The 12,883-nt window shown below is 35.2% G+C and overlaps 1 long non-coding RNA gene across 4 annotated transcripts in view; it reads left to right on the top strand.

Annotated features, from left to right (window-relative positions):
* Window positions 1-11,034, top strand: part of LOC105466715 (uncharacterized) — a 52,168-nt gene extending 41,134 nt beyond the window's left edge. For 3 of the 4 annotated variants that reach the window (XR_011620492.1, XR_978429.2, XR_011620490.1), the window contains 2 exons: window positions 4,697-4,907; window positions 10,416-11,034. This is a non-coding gene — a long non-coding RNA (uncharacterized lncRNA). The remainder of the gene's footprint in view (window positions 1-4,696; window positions 4,908-10,415) is intronic. The other variant, XR_011620493.1, reaches the window with a different exon arrangement.
* Window positions 11,035-12,883: the final 1,849 nt, after the last annotated feature.

Genomic DNA, 12,883 nt, shown 5'->3' with positions numbered 1-12,883 from the left:
GGAATGGACTTCCCATATTATTTAATTTTTATATGTTTGTGCATTTTCTAATATTTTTGTGTTTTTTTTTCTAGTTTCAGATAATGTGATTGAAAAGACACTTGATATGTTTCAATTTTCTTAAATTTGTTAATGTTTGTTTTGTAGCCTAAGATATGATCTATTCTGGAGACTGTTCTGTGTGTTCTTGAGGAAAATGTATATTCTACTACTGTTGGATGTGTTTCTGTTAGGCCTGTTTTATCTAACGTGTAGTTCAAGTTTGTTGTAATTCTATTAGGATATTTTTCTCTATTTTGGTCTTCAGGTTTCTTTCTTCAGAGTGACTATAAGCCAAAATAGTCATTCTTTAGAAGAACTCACCAGAGAGAAAATCGGGTTCAGGTGTGTCAGGTAAAACACAAATAGGAAGTAAATCCAAAATGCATGAACAAAAGGAATTTATTATGCACAAGTACAAGAGAAGTTGGAGTGTTAAAGGGAGGACAATGGGTAGTCTGAAGGTGGCAAGAAGTTCAACCAGCAGGTGGGGAGTGCAAGAGAGGCCCCATGGAACTATACCTTTATTAAGGTTCATGGGCATTATCCCTTAGGTTTTTCCATGGGGGTTGTGGATTGGCTAGTTTAAAGATAACACACACAAAGAGAGGAATTTTTTTACATCAACTGGTGTTGACCACTAGGTTTTATTGTTGTCCATAGCTGTAGGTTGTGTTGACTTTGGGGTCAGTGAGATGGGGAACAAGTGGGTTATATCGTAGACAATACACAAGGAGGGATGTTGATATAACCAGGACAAAGGTGACACAGTATACTGGGTTTCCATCAAGTTATGTCAGGCCTCAAAATGGTTACTGACACAACTATATTAAAGTATTTTGTGAGAAAGTGCAGTGTTTCCTTATTGATTTTCTGTCTGAATGATATATCCATTGCTGTAAGTAAGGTATTAAAGTCCCCTACTGTTACTATTTATCAGTCAATTTTTCTCTTCAGATCCATTAATATTTACTTTACATATATATTTGGCACTCTAATGTTGGGTACGTATATATTTATAATTGTTATATCCTCTTGATATATTTATTTGTTTTACTCATATAATGTTCTTCTGTGTCTGTTTTTATAGTTATTGGCTTAAAGTCTGTTTTATCTGATAAATATATAGCTACCTATACTCTCTTTTGCATTCTATTCACATGAATCCTTTTCCATTCCTGCACTTTAAGTCTCTGTGTGTTCTTAAAGGAGAAGTGAATCTTTTCTTGTGAGCAGCATATAGTTGGGCCTTGATTTCATTTGTTTGTTTGTTTTGCTTTTATTTATTCAGCCATTCTGTGTCTTTTGATTGGATAATTTAATTCATTTGCATTCAAGGTAATCAGCAACAGGTAAGGACTTATTACTGACATTTTGTTAATTGTTTTCTCACTATTTTGTAGGTCCTTTGTTCTTTTCTATCTCCCTTGCTGTCTTCGTGATTTGATGGTTTTCTCCAGTGGTATGCTTTGATTTCTTTCTCTTTATCTTTTGTGTATCTATTATAGGGCTTTTTTGTTGTTGTTGTTTTGTTATACTAGGTTATATGCTAAAGTTGATAAATACTTAACTTCAATTGTATACAAAATCCGTGTACTTTTCAAGTCCTCAATTTTATGTTGTTGTCACAATTCACATTTTTGTATGATCTATCCCTTAACAAATTATTATCGCTATTTTTTTAATAGTTTTAACTTTTAATCTTCATACTAAATATGTAAGTGATTCACACAGTAACATTATAGTATTATAGTATTCTGAATTTGACTATGTTTTCATTTTTCCCAGTGAGTTTTATACATCCATATGTTTTCATGTTACTACTTAGTATCATTTTCTTTCAGCTAACTCCTTTTAGTATTTCTTGTAAGGTAGGACTTTTGTGATAAACTCCCTCAACTTTTGTTAGTCTGGTAAAGTCTTCATCTCTTCTTCATTTTTGAAGATCTTTGCTGATAAAGGATTCTGGGTGACAGATTTTTTTGTTCATTTGTTTGTTTTCTTTCAGCACTTTAAATATGTCATTTTATTATCTCCTGGTTTAGGTGGTTTCTGATGAGAATTCTACTGATAGTCATATTAGAATTTCCTTGTGTGTAATATGCTTCTTTTCTTTTACAGCTACCAGGATCTCCCTTCATGATTTTTACAGTTTGATTTTAAAATGTCTTGGTGCAGTCTTGTTTGGATTGAGTCTTAGGGAAGCTTTTAAGCTTCCTGTACCTGGATATTTAACTCTTTCCCCAAATTTGGAAAGCTTTCTAAAACGTTTTAAAAGTCAGTTTTCTTCCCCTTTCTCTTTCTTTGCTTCTTCTTAGATATCCATAATGTGTAAATTGGGTTGTTTGATTGTTTCCCATTATTTTCATAGGCTTTCTTCACTTTTCTCTTTTCTTTTCTTTTCTTTTCTTTTCTTTTCTTTTCTTCCCTTCTCTTTTCTTTTCTTTTCTTTTCCTTTCCTTTCCTTTCTTTTCTTTTCTTTTCTTTTCTTTTCTTTTCTTTTCTTTTCTTTTCTTTTCTTTTCTTTTCCTTTCTTTGTTACTCTGACTGGGTAATATCAAATGACCTGTTTATGACCTCACCGATTGTTTCATCTGTTTGATCAAGTCCTCTTTAGAAGCTCTCTGTGGAAACTTTAGGTTTGGTTATGGTGTTCTTTAGCTCCAGAGTTTCCATTTGTTTTGTTTTGTTTTTTTAAAAATGTCTATCTCTTTGCTGAACTCATTTGTTTGGCTATTTTTTTTTTCCAATTTCATTTAGTTGTCTAGCTATATTCTCTTGCAACTCAGGGATCCTCTTTAAGATGACTACATCAATTTTTTCAAGCAGATCATCAATATTTATTTATTTTGGATTCGTGACTCATACTTTATTTTGTTCTTTTAATTGTGCCATGATTTCCTGATTGTTGATGTTCTTGTGGCTGTGGTGGTGTTGTCAATGCATTTGAATAAACAGGGACTTATTCCAGTCTTTGCATATTGGCTTTGGCTGGGAATGTCACTTACCAGTCAGCTCATTCCAAGATTCTGGGCAGCCTATCTGTCATGGTCTATGGGAAATTTGCTGCTTGAATTGTTACGCAGGTTAGCTTGGAGCCTGGGTTAACAGGTGGGCAGACTTAGCTCCTAGATCCGCTGTGTTGGCCCTGGACCCTGGGTTTATTGCAGGTGGACATAAAACTTGAGCCTGCCATGATGGACATATATTATTGGTTCATAGAGTCTGGTCTCATCCCAGGAGCCACTGGGGTGGACCTTTTGACTGGGTCTGCAGAAGCAGGCTTGGATCCTGTATTCATTGGGGCCATCCTAAATTCCGGATTGACAAGGGTTTTCATGGCACTAGGTTATTTCATAAGCCTGAATGTGGAATTGCCAGCCATTTGCAGGGATGGGCCCGGTGACGGATTACACAGAGACAGTCCTGGAGCCTGGTGCCCCAGGAGCTGGAATGGCTCTGAGTTAGACCTATATGCTGAATATTTGGGGAGAGGCTTGGGTCCTGGGACTTTGAGGACCAACTAGGAACCTGGGTCTCAGAGACAGCCTTGGAGTCTGCATCTATGCCTGCTGGCCTTATGCTGGGGTCTACTGCAATGAGTGTGAGCTCTCGGTCTTCAGATCCTGGGTCTGTTGGAGCATGGGGCTGCAGAGGCTGGCCTGGTGTTGGACAGGCCAGAATTCTGGGTCTGTGGGCTCCAGCCTGGGGTCCGGGGTTCAGTCTGGTGTTAGGATTCTTCTGACGCTTGAAGCCACTGAGGCTAGCCTGGTGCTGGAGTGAATCTGGAGCTGGCTGTAGGTGTTACTTTCAAGTTTGAGGCTGTGGAACCTGGCCTGACACTGGGGCAGATTGGGTCCTGAGCGAGCAAGGACCATTCTGGAGCTGGGGTTGATGAGTACAAGCCTGACACTGGGGAGGGGCTGGAGGCTGAGTCCATAGAGTCCAAAATTGTATTGAGGGTGGTGTGGAGGATGAGACTAGTGGGGCCAGGCTGGTGGTGAGACATGCCTGGTCCCTGCAGAGATCTAAAGCCTGGGTTTGCAGGTTGGCACTGGGGTTGGTCTAGAGGCTTGGTACTTGTGTGCCAGCCTGATGACTAGAACCACAGGGGAAAGCCTTTGCCTGGTGAATATTTGTAGTATTAATATTTTGTTCCTTCATTATACTTTTTGTTTTTCCTTTATTTATTTAATTGCATTACACTTTCTTGTTTTACGTTCCTCGTAAGTTTATGCTGATATCTATTATCTTTCCAAAATATTAGATAATTGCTTCTCTTGTTATATGTTTCTTCTAACTCTTTCTCATGGTGACTTGTTTTCTCTTATGCTCTTTTCCTTTTTTTTCTTTAATTATAAGTTCAGAATTACTGGGAGTATATGTTAAGCACATACTTCGATGACTGGATTTAAGTGCATTTCTTCAGGTAGTATTTCCTTTGCTTCTGCTGGCAGGTGCAATCATTACTAACTCAGGGATGTCTCAAACAAATATTTATTATTATTTTTATTATTTCAAAGACCACATAGAGGCATGTGGTTTTCCAATATATACGAGTAGTGTGAATTATAGCCCAACATAAATGCAAATACAAGTTCATGATAAGAAAGTCTCAAGGAATAGTCTTATCTTTTTTTTTTTTTCTATTTTGCAGATTCATGGAAGAAAATGACAATTATTGTCAATTATTTTTGTCTTCAGAACAGGAATTACTTTCTTCTTAGTTTAACCATTAAGATGTAACCTGTCACAAATTGGAGCTTAATGTGGACATCTCTATTATGATTTTCCACTCTACTCTTCCTTCTGGCATATGGCGTGTTAACATTCTGGCTGTGGAGTATCAGGTGACAATGATGCCACAGGTAAATGCTGTCTGCCAGAGTGGCTTATCCTGACAAATGAGCATTTTCTTGACATTTTTGGCCTCAATAATCCATACAATTTTTTTGTTCAGTTATTCTGGGTATACGAAAAAGTTTGTTCAAGTATTTAAGTGTGACATCTTGCCAGAAATTAAATTCAGTAACATTTGTATTTTAATACTTCTGATTCTGTGATGCCATCTCTTTGTTGTAGTAGAGTATTTATTACATTTCCTGATGCTATGAGAAGTTTTATTCAAAATATTTTGTAACAGTGGGAACTAGAATGATATTATGCAGTATTTATTGTGAAATTCTTAAGAACATTGTCATGGTCTTTAAACAATATATTGTTAGTAAAATTAAATAACACAGCCAATGATATTTTAAATTGTATTTTTATTTGAATTGTTTTCTTTTAACATTTTACCTCCTCTCTGAAGCACATCTCTCGCTGTCTTTCTCTCTCTCTCTCTCTCACACACACACACACACACACACACACACACACAAATATAGAAAAAAAGTTCATCCACCTGAAAATTCAAAACTTCCCGTTAAGTAAGTCTTGGGTGGCAGATTAATTATAAACTAAAATGTCAGCATTTATAAAATATGTTAATGGAAACTATAAATAAGTAAATATATATATATACACACATACACACACACTTTATATATAATCTTACGAGATACATTTAAAACAGTAATCTGAGAAAATTTATATGCTTAAACAATTTTATCAATAAAATGAAAAAATTAATATAAGTTAACTAAATGCCTAGCTCAAAAACTAGGGAAATAAAAATAGCATAATAAAGAAAACAACAAAAATGAACATAAAACTTTTTAAGTAATAGAGAAAGAGTAAATCCAAATGGCAAGATAATATAATGTTTTCTTGACAGAATTAACAGAGTGAGGACCATAAATTTAGCTCAAGAAAGCATAGAATGAAGGAACGGGGAACTCTGCAAAACTATCAATATCAGATTTTTCAAACATTCCATAGATTACTCCAGATCATGGAAAATAAAAGTAGCTTAATTATGAAATAAGTATATGGTTAATACCGAAACCTAAAGCCAGGCAGTACCAAGAATGCAACTGTAATACAGCGATTATCACCATGAATGTCAACTCTATAAGGACATTCGGTAGCTAAATTTTCTCTAAGAAAATCTCTCAGGTCTTTGCTGATGATGAAAGGCTATGATTTCATTACTTTGGAAGAGGATAATGTTTTAATTTTGAAGTTAAAATAAGACTTTCAGATCTAAGCTTAACATACACCTTTCCTAAATTCAAGTCAAATTTTCTCAAATATTTATTATAAACTGTAATAACTTTTGAAGTATTGATCTTCATGTAAACACAAGAAATATCTTAGCTAATTGTTTTACCCATATTTCACACTTTTAAAAGGGTAATGCAATTATGTACAGTCGGTGCCACATATTCACAGATTCCACATCTGTGAATTCAGTCAATTGCAGATCAAAAATATTTGGAAAACAAATTGGATGATTGTGTCTACATTGAACAAATATGAGGATTTTTTTTTTGTCATCATTCCCTAAGCAATATAGCATAACAACTATTTATATAACATTCACATTGTTATAGGTATTATGAGTAATTTAGAAATATTTAAAGTATATATGAGAATACGAGATTATATGTAAATCCTATGCCACCTTACATAAAAAACTTGATCATTCCTGGATTTCGGTATTTACAGGTGGTCCTAGAAACAATCCTCTAGGGATACGGAGGGCCAACTGTATTTTAAAGAGTGCATTTATATGTATTTACATAAGAGATATTTTTAAAAGTCTTGAATAACATAACCTGACTTCTAGAATTCATTTAATTACATTGAGAAATTTTCTGAAGTAATTTCTCAGAGAAAATACAATGCCTAATTTATATTTGGTAAGGTTAAATTTTCTTCTTGAAAATGAGAATTGCCAAGCTTTTCAAAGGACATAGAAAAATGATTACACATGTAGGGAAACAGATTTTGGCATCACTTGACTTTAACATGGTGTTTGAAATAAGCGTGGAATGATGAAAAAGGCATGCATGTTCATTAGTATCTCACATATATTCACAAATGTTGTATGTTAGTATTATGTTAAAATGTAATATTTGCTATAATGGTGAAACTTACCAATATGACAAAAACATACATCTCACTACTTTCCTCCAACAACAATTAATGTTATATAAAATTTTTGTTTCCAATCCAAAATCTTCCTTGATGAAAATAAAAGGATTATAATTTAAAACATCATGATCCAAATCAATTGTGTTTCTCAGTTGCTCTGCGTTTCTACAGTACTTCAGCATCAACTCAAAGTTATTATTTCCCCATTGTAATGTATGTTAGTAATGTTACACTCACATGGCCTCTTTGACCTGTTTTCTGCTTTTTTTTTTACATTAGATTGCTTCATTCAAACCTAAGTCATAATAATTTTCAAACCTTTTACAAGCCACATTAATTCTGAAACATCTTTTGTATTTGCATGAACTGAAACTTCATGTTAGTTATTTAAACCTGTGAAATAAGGTCAAGAATGAATGTCAGTAGCTCCTGGGAAACAAGGGAGGGTTCAGCAGAATTTTAGAACAAGAATGATGTGGGGAAGGATCCTAAGGGCCTCAACCTAATTTCCACTGACCAGAGGCAATTAGTCTGCAAGATGATATTGCTATGACCAGCAAGAAAGTAGACCGAGATCTTCTGTGCTTACTCCATTCAGATGGAAACTCTGACTCAAGAATACCTGTTTCGAAGAGGCAGAAGAGGTTCATGTCATTTTTTTTTATTGAAGATTTTTAAATTGGTGACTTTTAGAAATTTTTATTTTATATAACCTCATTTGACACAAGTAGGTAAACATAGCATTCTGATTCTAAAAGCAACACATTTCACTACAGAAAATTCTGAATATGGGTTTAATCCATAGAGCAAACAACTATAGTCTAAGTTATCATCGGACTTGTGAGCAGGGAAAGGGAGAGCAAGAGGGAGTGAGTGAGTGTGAAGGACAGGGCCAGGAAGTAGGAGACAAGTATCTTAAGAGATGACATCAGAATTTCTCTCATGGTAAGATATCACTTTGTTATCGACATAATTGCAACAAATCATGACAGGAATGAGTAAAAACCATCAAAGAACTATGGCAAATGCTACTATAAATTCAGCACTTAATATGTAACTAGCTCTTCTTAGCACAACAAAATAAAATCTTAAAAGAAGCGGAGATGAAAATAATTTATTGAGGTAGAATAGTCCCATTAACATGGTTAAAGGCAATATCCCCTGGAGGAGATAAGGACCGATATATTTTAATAATTTGGAGATACAACATTTAACATTTAGTTTTCGGATGTGACGCATAGCCATGGAACCACTTTTATTTTTTCTCCCCAATCAGATAAAGCTACCTCACCTCTAGTGGTTAATTCATTTTAACGTGAAGAAACAGAGAGTTTGGGCTGGGTGCAGTGGTCACGCCTGTAATCCCAGCACTTTGGGAGGCTGAGGCGGGTGGATCACCTAAGGTCAGGAGTTCGAGACTAGCTTGGCCAACACAGTGAAACCCCGTCTCTACTGAAAATACAAAAATTAACTGGGTGTGTTGGTGGGCACCTGTAATCCCAGCTACTCAGGGGGCTGAGGCAGGAGAATCACTTGAAACTGAGAGGCAGAGGTTGTAGTGAGCCGAAATCGTGCCATTGCATTCTAGCCTAGGGAACAAGAGGGAAACTTAACCTAAAAAAAAAAAAAAAAAAAAAAAAAAAAAAAAATAGAGAGTGTGACCAACACCAAAACAGTGCAAGACATATATTTAAATGAAACAAGAAAATTAAGTATGTCTTCCCCAGGATATCTGTAGTAATTGGGTAGGATGCTAGAGTTTTCACTAAACATGTAAAGTTTTAATCAAATTACCTAAGTACAGATGGTTCAGGAAGGACATAATAGGAGGCAATTCAGAGACTGATAGACCTCCCCCATAGGGGCAAAACAAAACAAACACCACCAAACATACACTTACTCTAAAAAGAAACATAATCTGCAGAAATATCACTCTATGACAATAGAAATATTTTATACATTAATGGGAGCTGTCTAGATCCTCAAAATAGAGCCTTTGATTTGTCTTACTAAACTTAAAATTTTCCCCTCTCCCGACCAAATTGAGGTGTTTCTTTTCAAACGTGAACAGATAATGTTAAATTAAAGAACTCAAACACATAAAAATACTTGTTGTATAACTCTATTTATGAGAAATGCCCAAAAGAGATACAAAATATACCACTGGCTACCTGGGGCTGTGAGTGGGAATGGGGATTGTAAATGGGCCCAAAGGATTTTATTTGGTGATTAAAAATGCTCTAAAACTGGATTATGGGGGTGAATGCACCATAATGAATGCGAATGTGGGTCGTATATTCCTTATCCATCTTGTAGCTAAGCCCTCTGGAATATATGGTTTCCAGGGATGATGTAATAAACACTTAGTATTTTCTTGGAAAATGTGCACAGAAGTATCTATTATAAAATCATAACATTATAAACTGTATAAATGGCCTACATTAAGAAATGAGGGTAATTATAGCAATTTAGTTGAACACTGTGCAACAATTTAGAATTTAGAATTAAATATTATAAAGTAGATTATTATGGAAAGAAGAAAATAAATAGACTGATTCAACTTAAGAAGTTAAATACAAAGAATAACAAAATTGGCCGGGTGTGGTGGCTCATGCCTGTAATCCCAGCACTTTGGGAGGTCGAGGTGGTTGGATCACCTGAGGTCAGGAGTTCAACAGCAGCCTAGCCAACATGGCGAGACCTGGTCTCTACTAAAAATACAAAAAACAGCCAGGCATGGTTTTTTGTATTTTTACAAAAAATACAAATGGCAGGTGGGTGCCTGTCATCCCAGCTACTCAGGGGGCCAAGGCAGGAGAATCGCTTGAACCCAGGAGGTGGAGGTTGCAGAGATCATGCCATGGCACATCAGTCTGGGCAACAAGAGAGAAACTCCCTCTCAAAAAAAAAAAAAAAAAAAAGGAAGCAAAATTGATTAATAAAATTTAGTTTGGAACTAGTCATTAGGAAATCAAAAGAAAAAATAGATTAAAATCTGCAATTTTGACACATTTAATTAACATAACGAGAGTAAATACAATTATAAATAATATGGTTCAATTGGAAATTGATTATATAAAGTACACTTCTGCAGAGTCATGTTGCAAAGCAGCTATTACAACAAAGTTAAAGATCATTCATAGTGGCCAATCACCCATGACTTCCTAAATATGCATTTATATTCATATTTGTTTTTTAAAGTATGTTCTAAAACTGACTGTGGTGATAGTTACACAAACCTGTAAATATACAAAAATCAGTGAATTGTACATATAAGTGGGTGAATTGCATGGTATGTAAATTATTATCTTAACAAAACTTTTTATTTTTATTTTTAGGACAGAGTCTCACTCTGTTGCCCAGGCTGGAGTGCAGCGGTGCGATCTCAGCTCACTGCAACCTCTGCCTCCGGGGTTCAAGTGATTCTCTTGCCTCAGCTTCCTGGGTAGCTGGGACTACAGTCGCACGCCACCACACCCAGGTAATTTTTGTATTTTTAGTAGAGATGGGTTTTCGGCATGTTGATCAGGCTGGTCTCAAACTCCTCAACTCAGGTGATCCACCCGCCTCGGCCTCTCAAAGTGCTCGGATTACAGGCGTGAGCCACCACGCCCAGCCTATAAAACTTCTTATTTAAAAAATATTTTTGTGAACTTCAAGTTCTGCCTTTTTTAAAGCCAGAAAAATAAAACATAATTACAGACTCATCACAGTCTAAAATAATACGTGTCATGTGTTTTGGACAGCCAGGAGTTAGAGAACAAAGAAGAGATACAAAATCATACCAGGCTTGTCAACTTTTTCCTGAGAATCAAAGATCAAGACCTACCATGTCAAGACAGGAAGTCATTATTCCAGCACAAATAAAGCCAATTATTGGTTAAAATTAGAAGTGGAACACATCCATAAATAAATACATAAATAAATAAAAACATCCTGATAAAGACTAGAGGGATGTGAGGGGTAGAAAAAAGAGTTGTTAGACAATTTTAAATGACAGAATTTTAAAACACTGAAGTCTGAGAGAATGGTAGTCTTTTATTTTGATGTTTTCACTAAAAATGTGAATAACTCATATTTTCCATGAGTGAAATGAGTCAGTTATTTTAAGTGTTAATTACTGGTTTTATAAATACAAACTATATGACTTTGATGACTAATCAAGCACAATGATACTGAGCACTTGCCTTAGGTAATGTGTTTTCATTTTCAATGGAGGTAGAAATCTCATTAAAAATGAATTTAAAAGAAAAAAAATAATTTTGTCTGATGGAGTCAGATCCTAGAGATAAGAATTACAGAGAGAGAGAGAGGTGTACCCACACATATATACTTAACAAAACTAAATATGAAATAGTGAGACACTAACTCATGTTAAATTGCTTTCTATTTACTACTCTTCTATTCCAGCCAGTCATGTTTTTGTAGAGTGATAAGTCATGTAAATACTGAAAAGCACTAATTTGCAAGGCATATACAAAATTGTGGAAGCAAGAAATGGCCTTTTTAAATAATTTTATATGGGCATTGCAGATTTTAGCATCCTGTTGATTTTTAAATCTTGTATAGGCAATGAATGTAGCACTAAATAAAAGAGAGCCATTTATTAAAGTTCAGGGAACTTACCGGTGTGCTGTTGTCCTCTGTTGCCATGGTAACAATATCTTCTATGCAAAAATGGGGTTGGGTGGTTGTAACTATCCACTGTTTCTATGCCTTTGGGAAGGGCATGATGCTGTTAACTTGGAAGCATCGTAGATGGGCTTAAGTTTAAGAAGTTCAGAAAAGAATCATAATGCTCATTTACAGAAGAGGATTTTTTTTTAACTGTACACATAATGGGAAGAAAATAGGACTCAAACATATGGGACATTATTAGTAAGGAAAGGTAGGGAAAGAAAAGTTACAGATTTTGTGTTATCCACTTCTGTAACATTTGATAAAATCCCTCATCATTTGAACTAATAATAATAAATTATTTGAGCATTTAAAGAAAATTCACAAGGAAGTGCTATGTATTTTCCCTTCACAGAATATATTCTATAGCTTTATGTTATGGCTGATCATCTGTTTAATAAAATTTCAATGCAGCAAAATAAACTCTTGGGGGAAAGTTCTATTCGTCTCAAACACTTTGTTGAAATTATATAATTCTGAACTGTATAGTGCCTTCGGAATACTATATTATTTTCTCAATTTTCAATAGTAATCCAATTTCTGTAACTTTCAGCTCAGTGGATTTTGAATAACTAACAGAAAGTATGTAGCTTAGCTCACAGGGAAATACCTTTTTTATTGCTTCTAAGATATTTGTTTCTTGCTATATTGAAGGCACTTGCTATTCTCAAATAGATTTTCATTTGTCTTGTGCTCAAATAAGTGAGTTATAAAATTGGGTCAGAAAGGGGAATGCCACTGAATAGGCTGTATTCTATGTATTATGGATCTGGCTGTGTAGTAACTGCAACCCTGATGAAATCTAGCTCTTCATCTATTGCACATCTTCACCTGCCCGGCTGAATGTGGCTTGGGACAAATACAAGATGATACTGATTAGCCACATTCTAAATTTATGACTATGAATATTGACTGAGCATTAATATTGTCTGACAATGCTGCTACTTCCTTTTTTTTTTTCTTTTTCTTTTTTTGAAACGGAGTCCTGCTTTATTGCCCAGGCTGCATTGCAATGGCACAATCGCCGCTCACTGCAGCCTCCACCTCCCAGATTCTAGCGATTCTCCTGCCTCAGCCTCCCAAGTAACTTAGACTACAGGCACGTGCCACTGCGCCTGGCTGGTTTTTG

Source organism: Macaca nemestrina, chromosome 3, assembly GCF_043159975.1.
Source record: "Macaca nemestrina isolate mMacNem1 chromosome 3, mMacNem.hap1, whole genome shotgun sequence".
In the NCBI taxonomy this organism is placed as follows: domain Eukaryota; kingdom Metazoa; phylum Chordata; class Mammalia; order Primates; family Cercopithecidae; genus Macaca; species Macaca nemestrina.
This window is presented reverse-complemented; position numbering and strand designations above follow the sequence as displayed.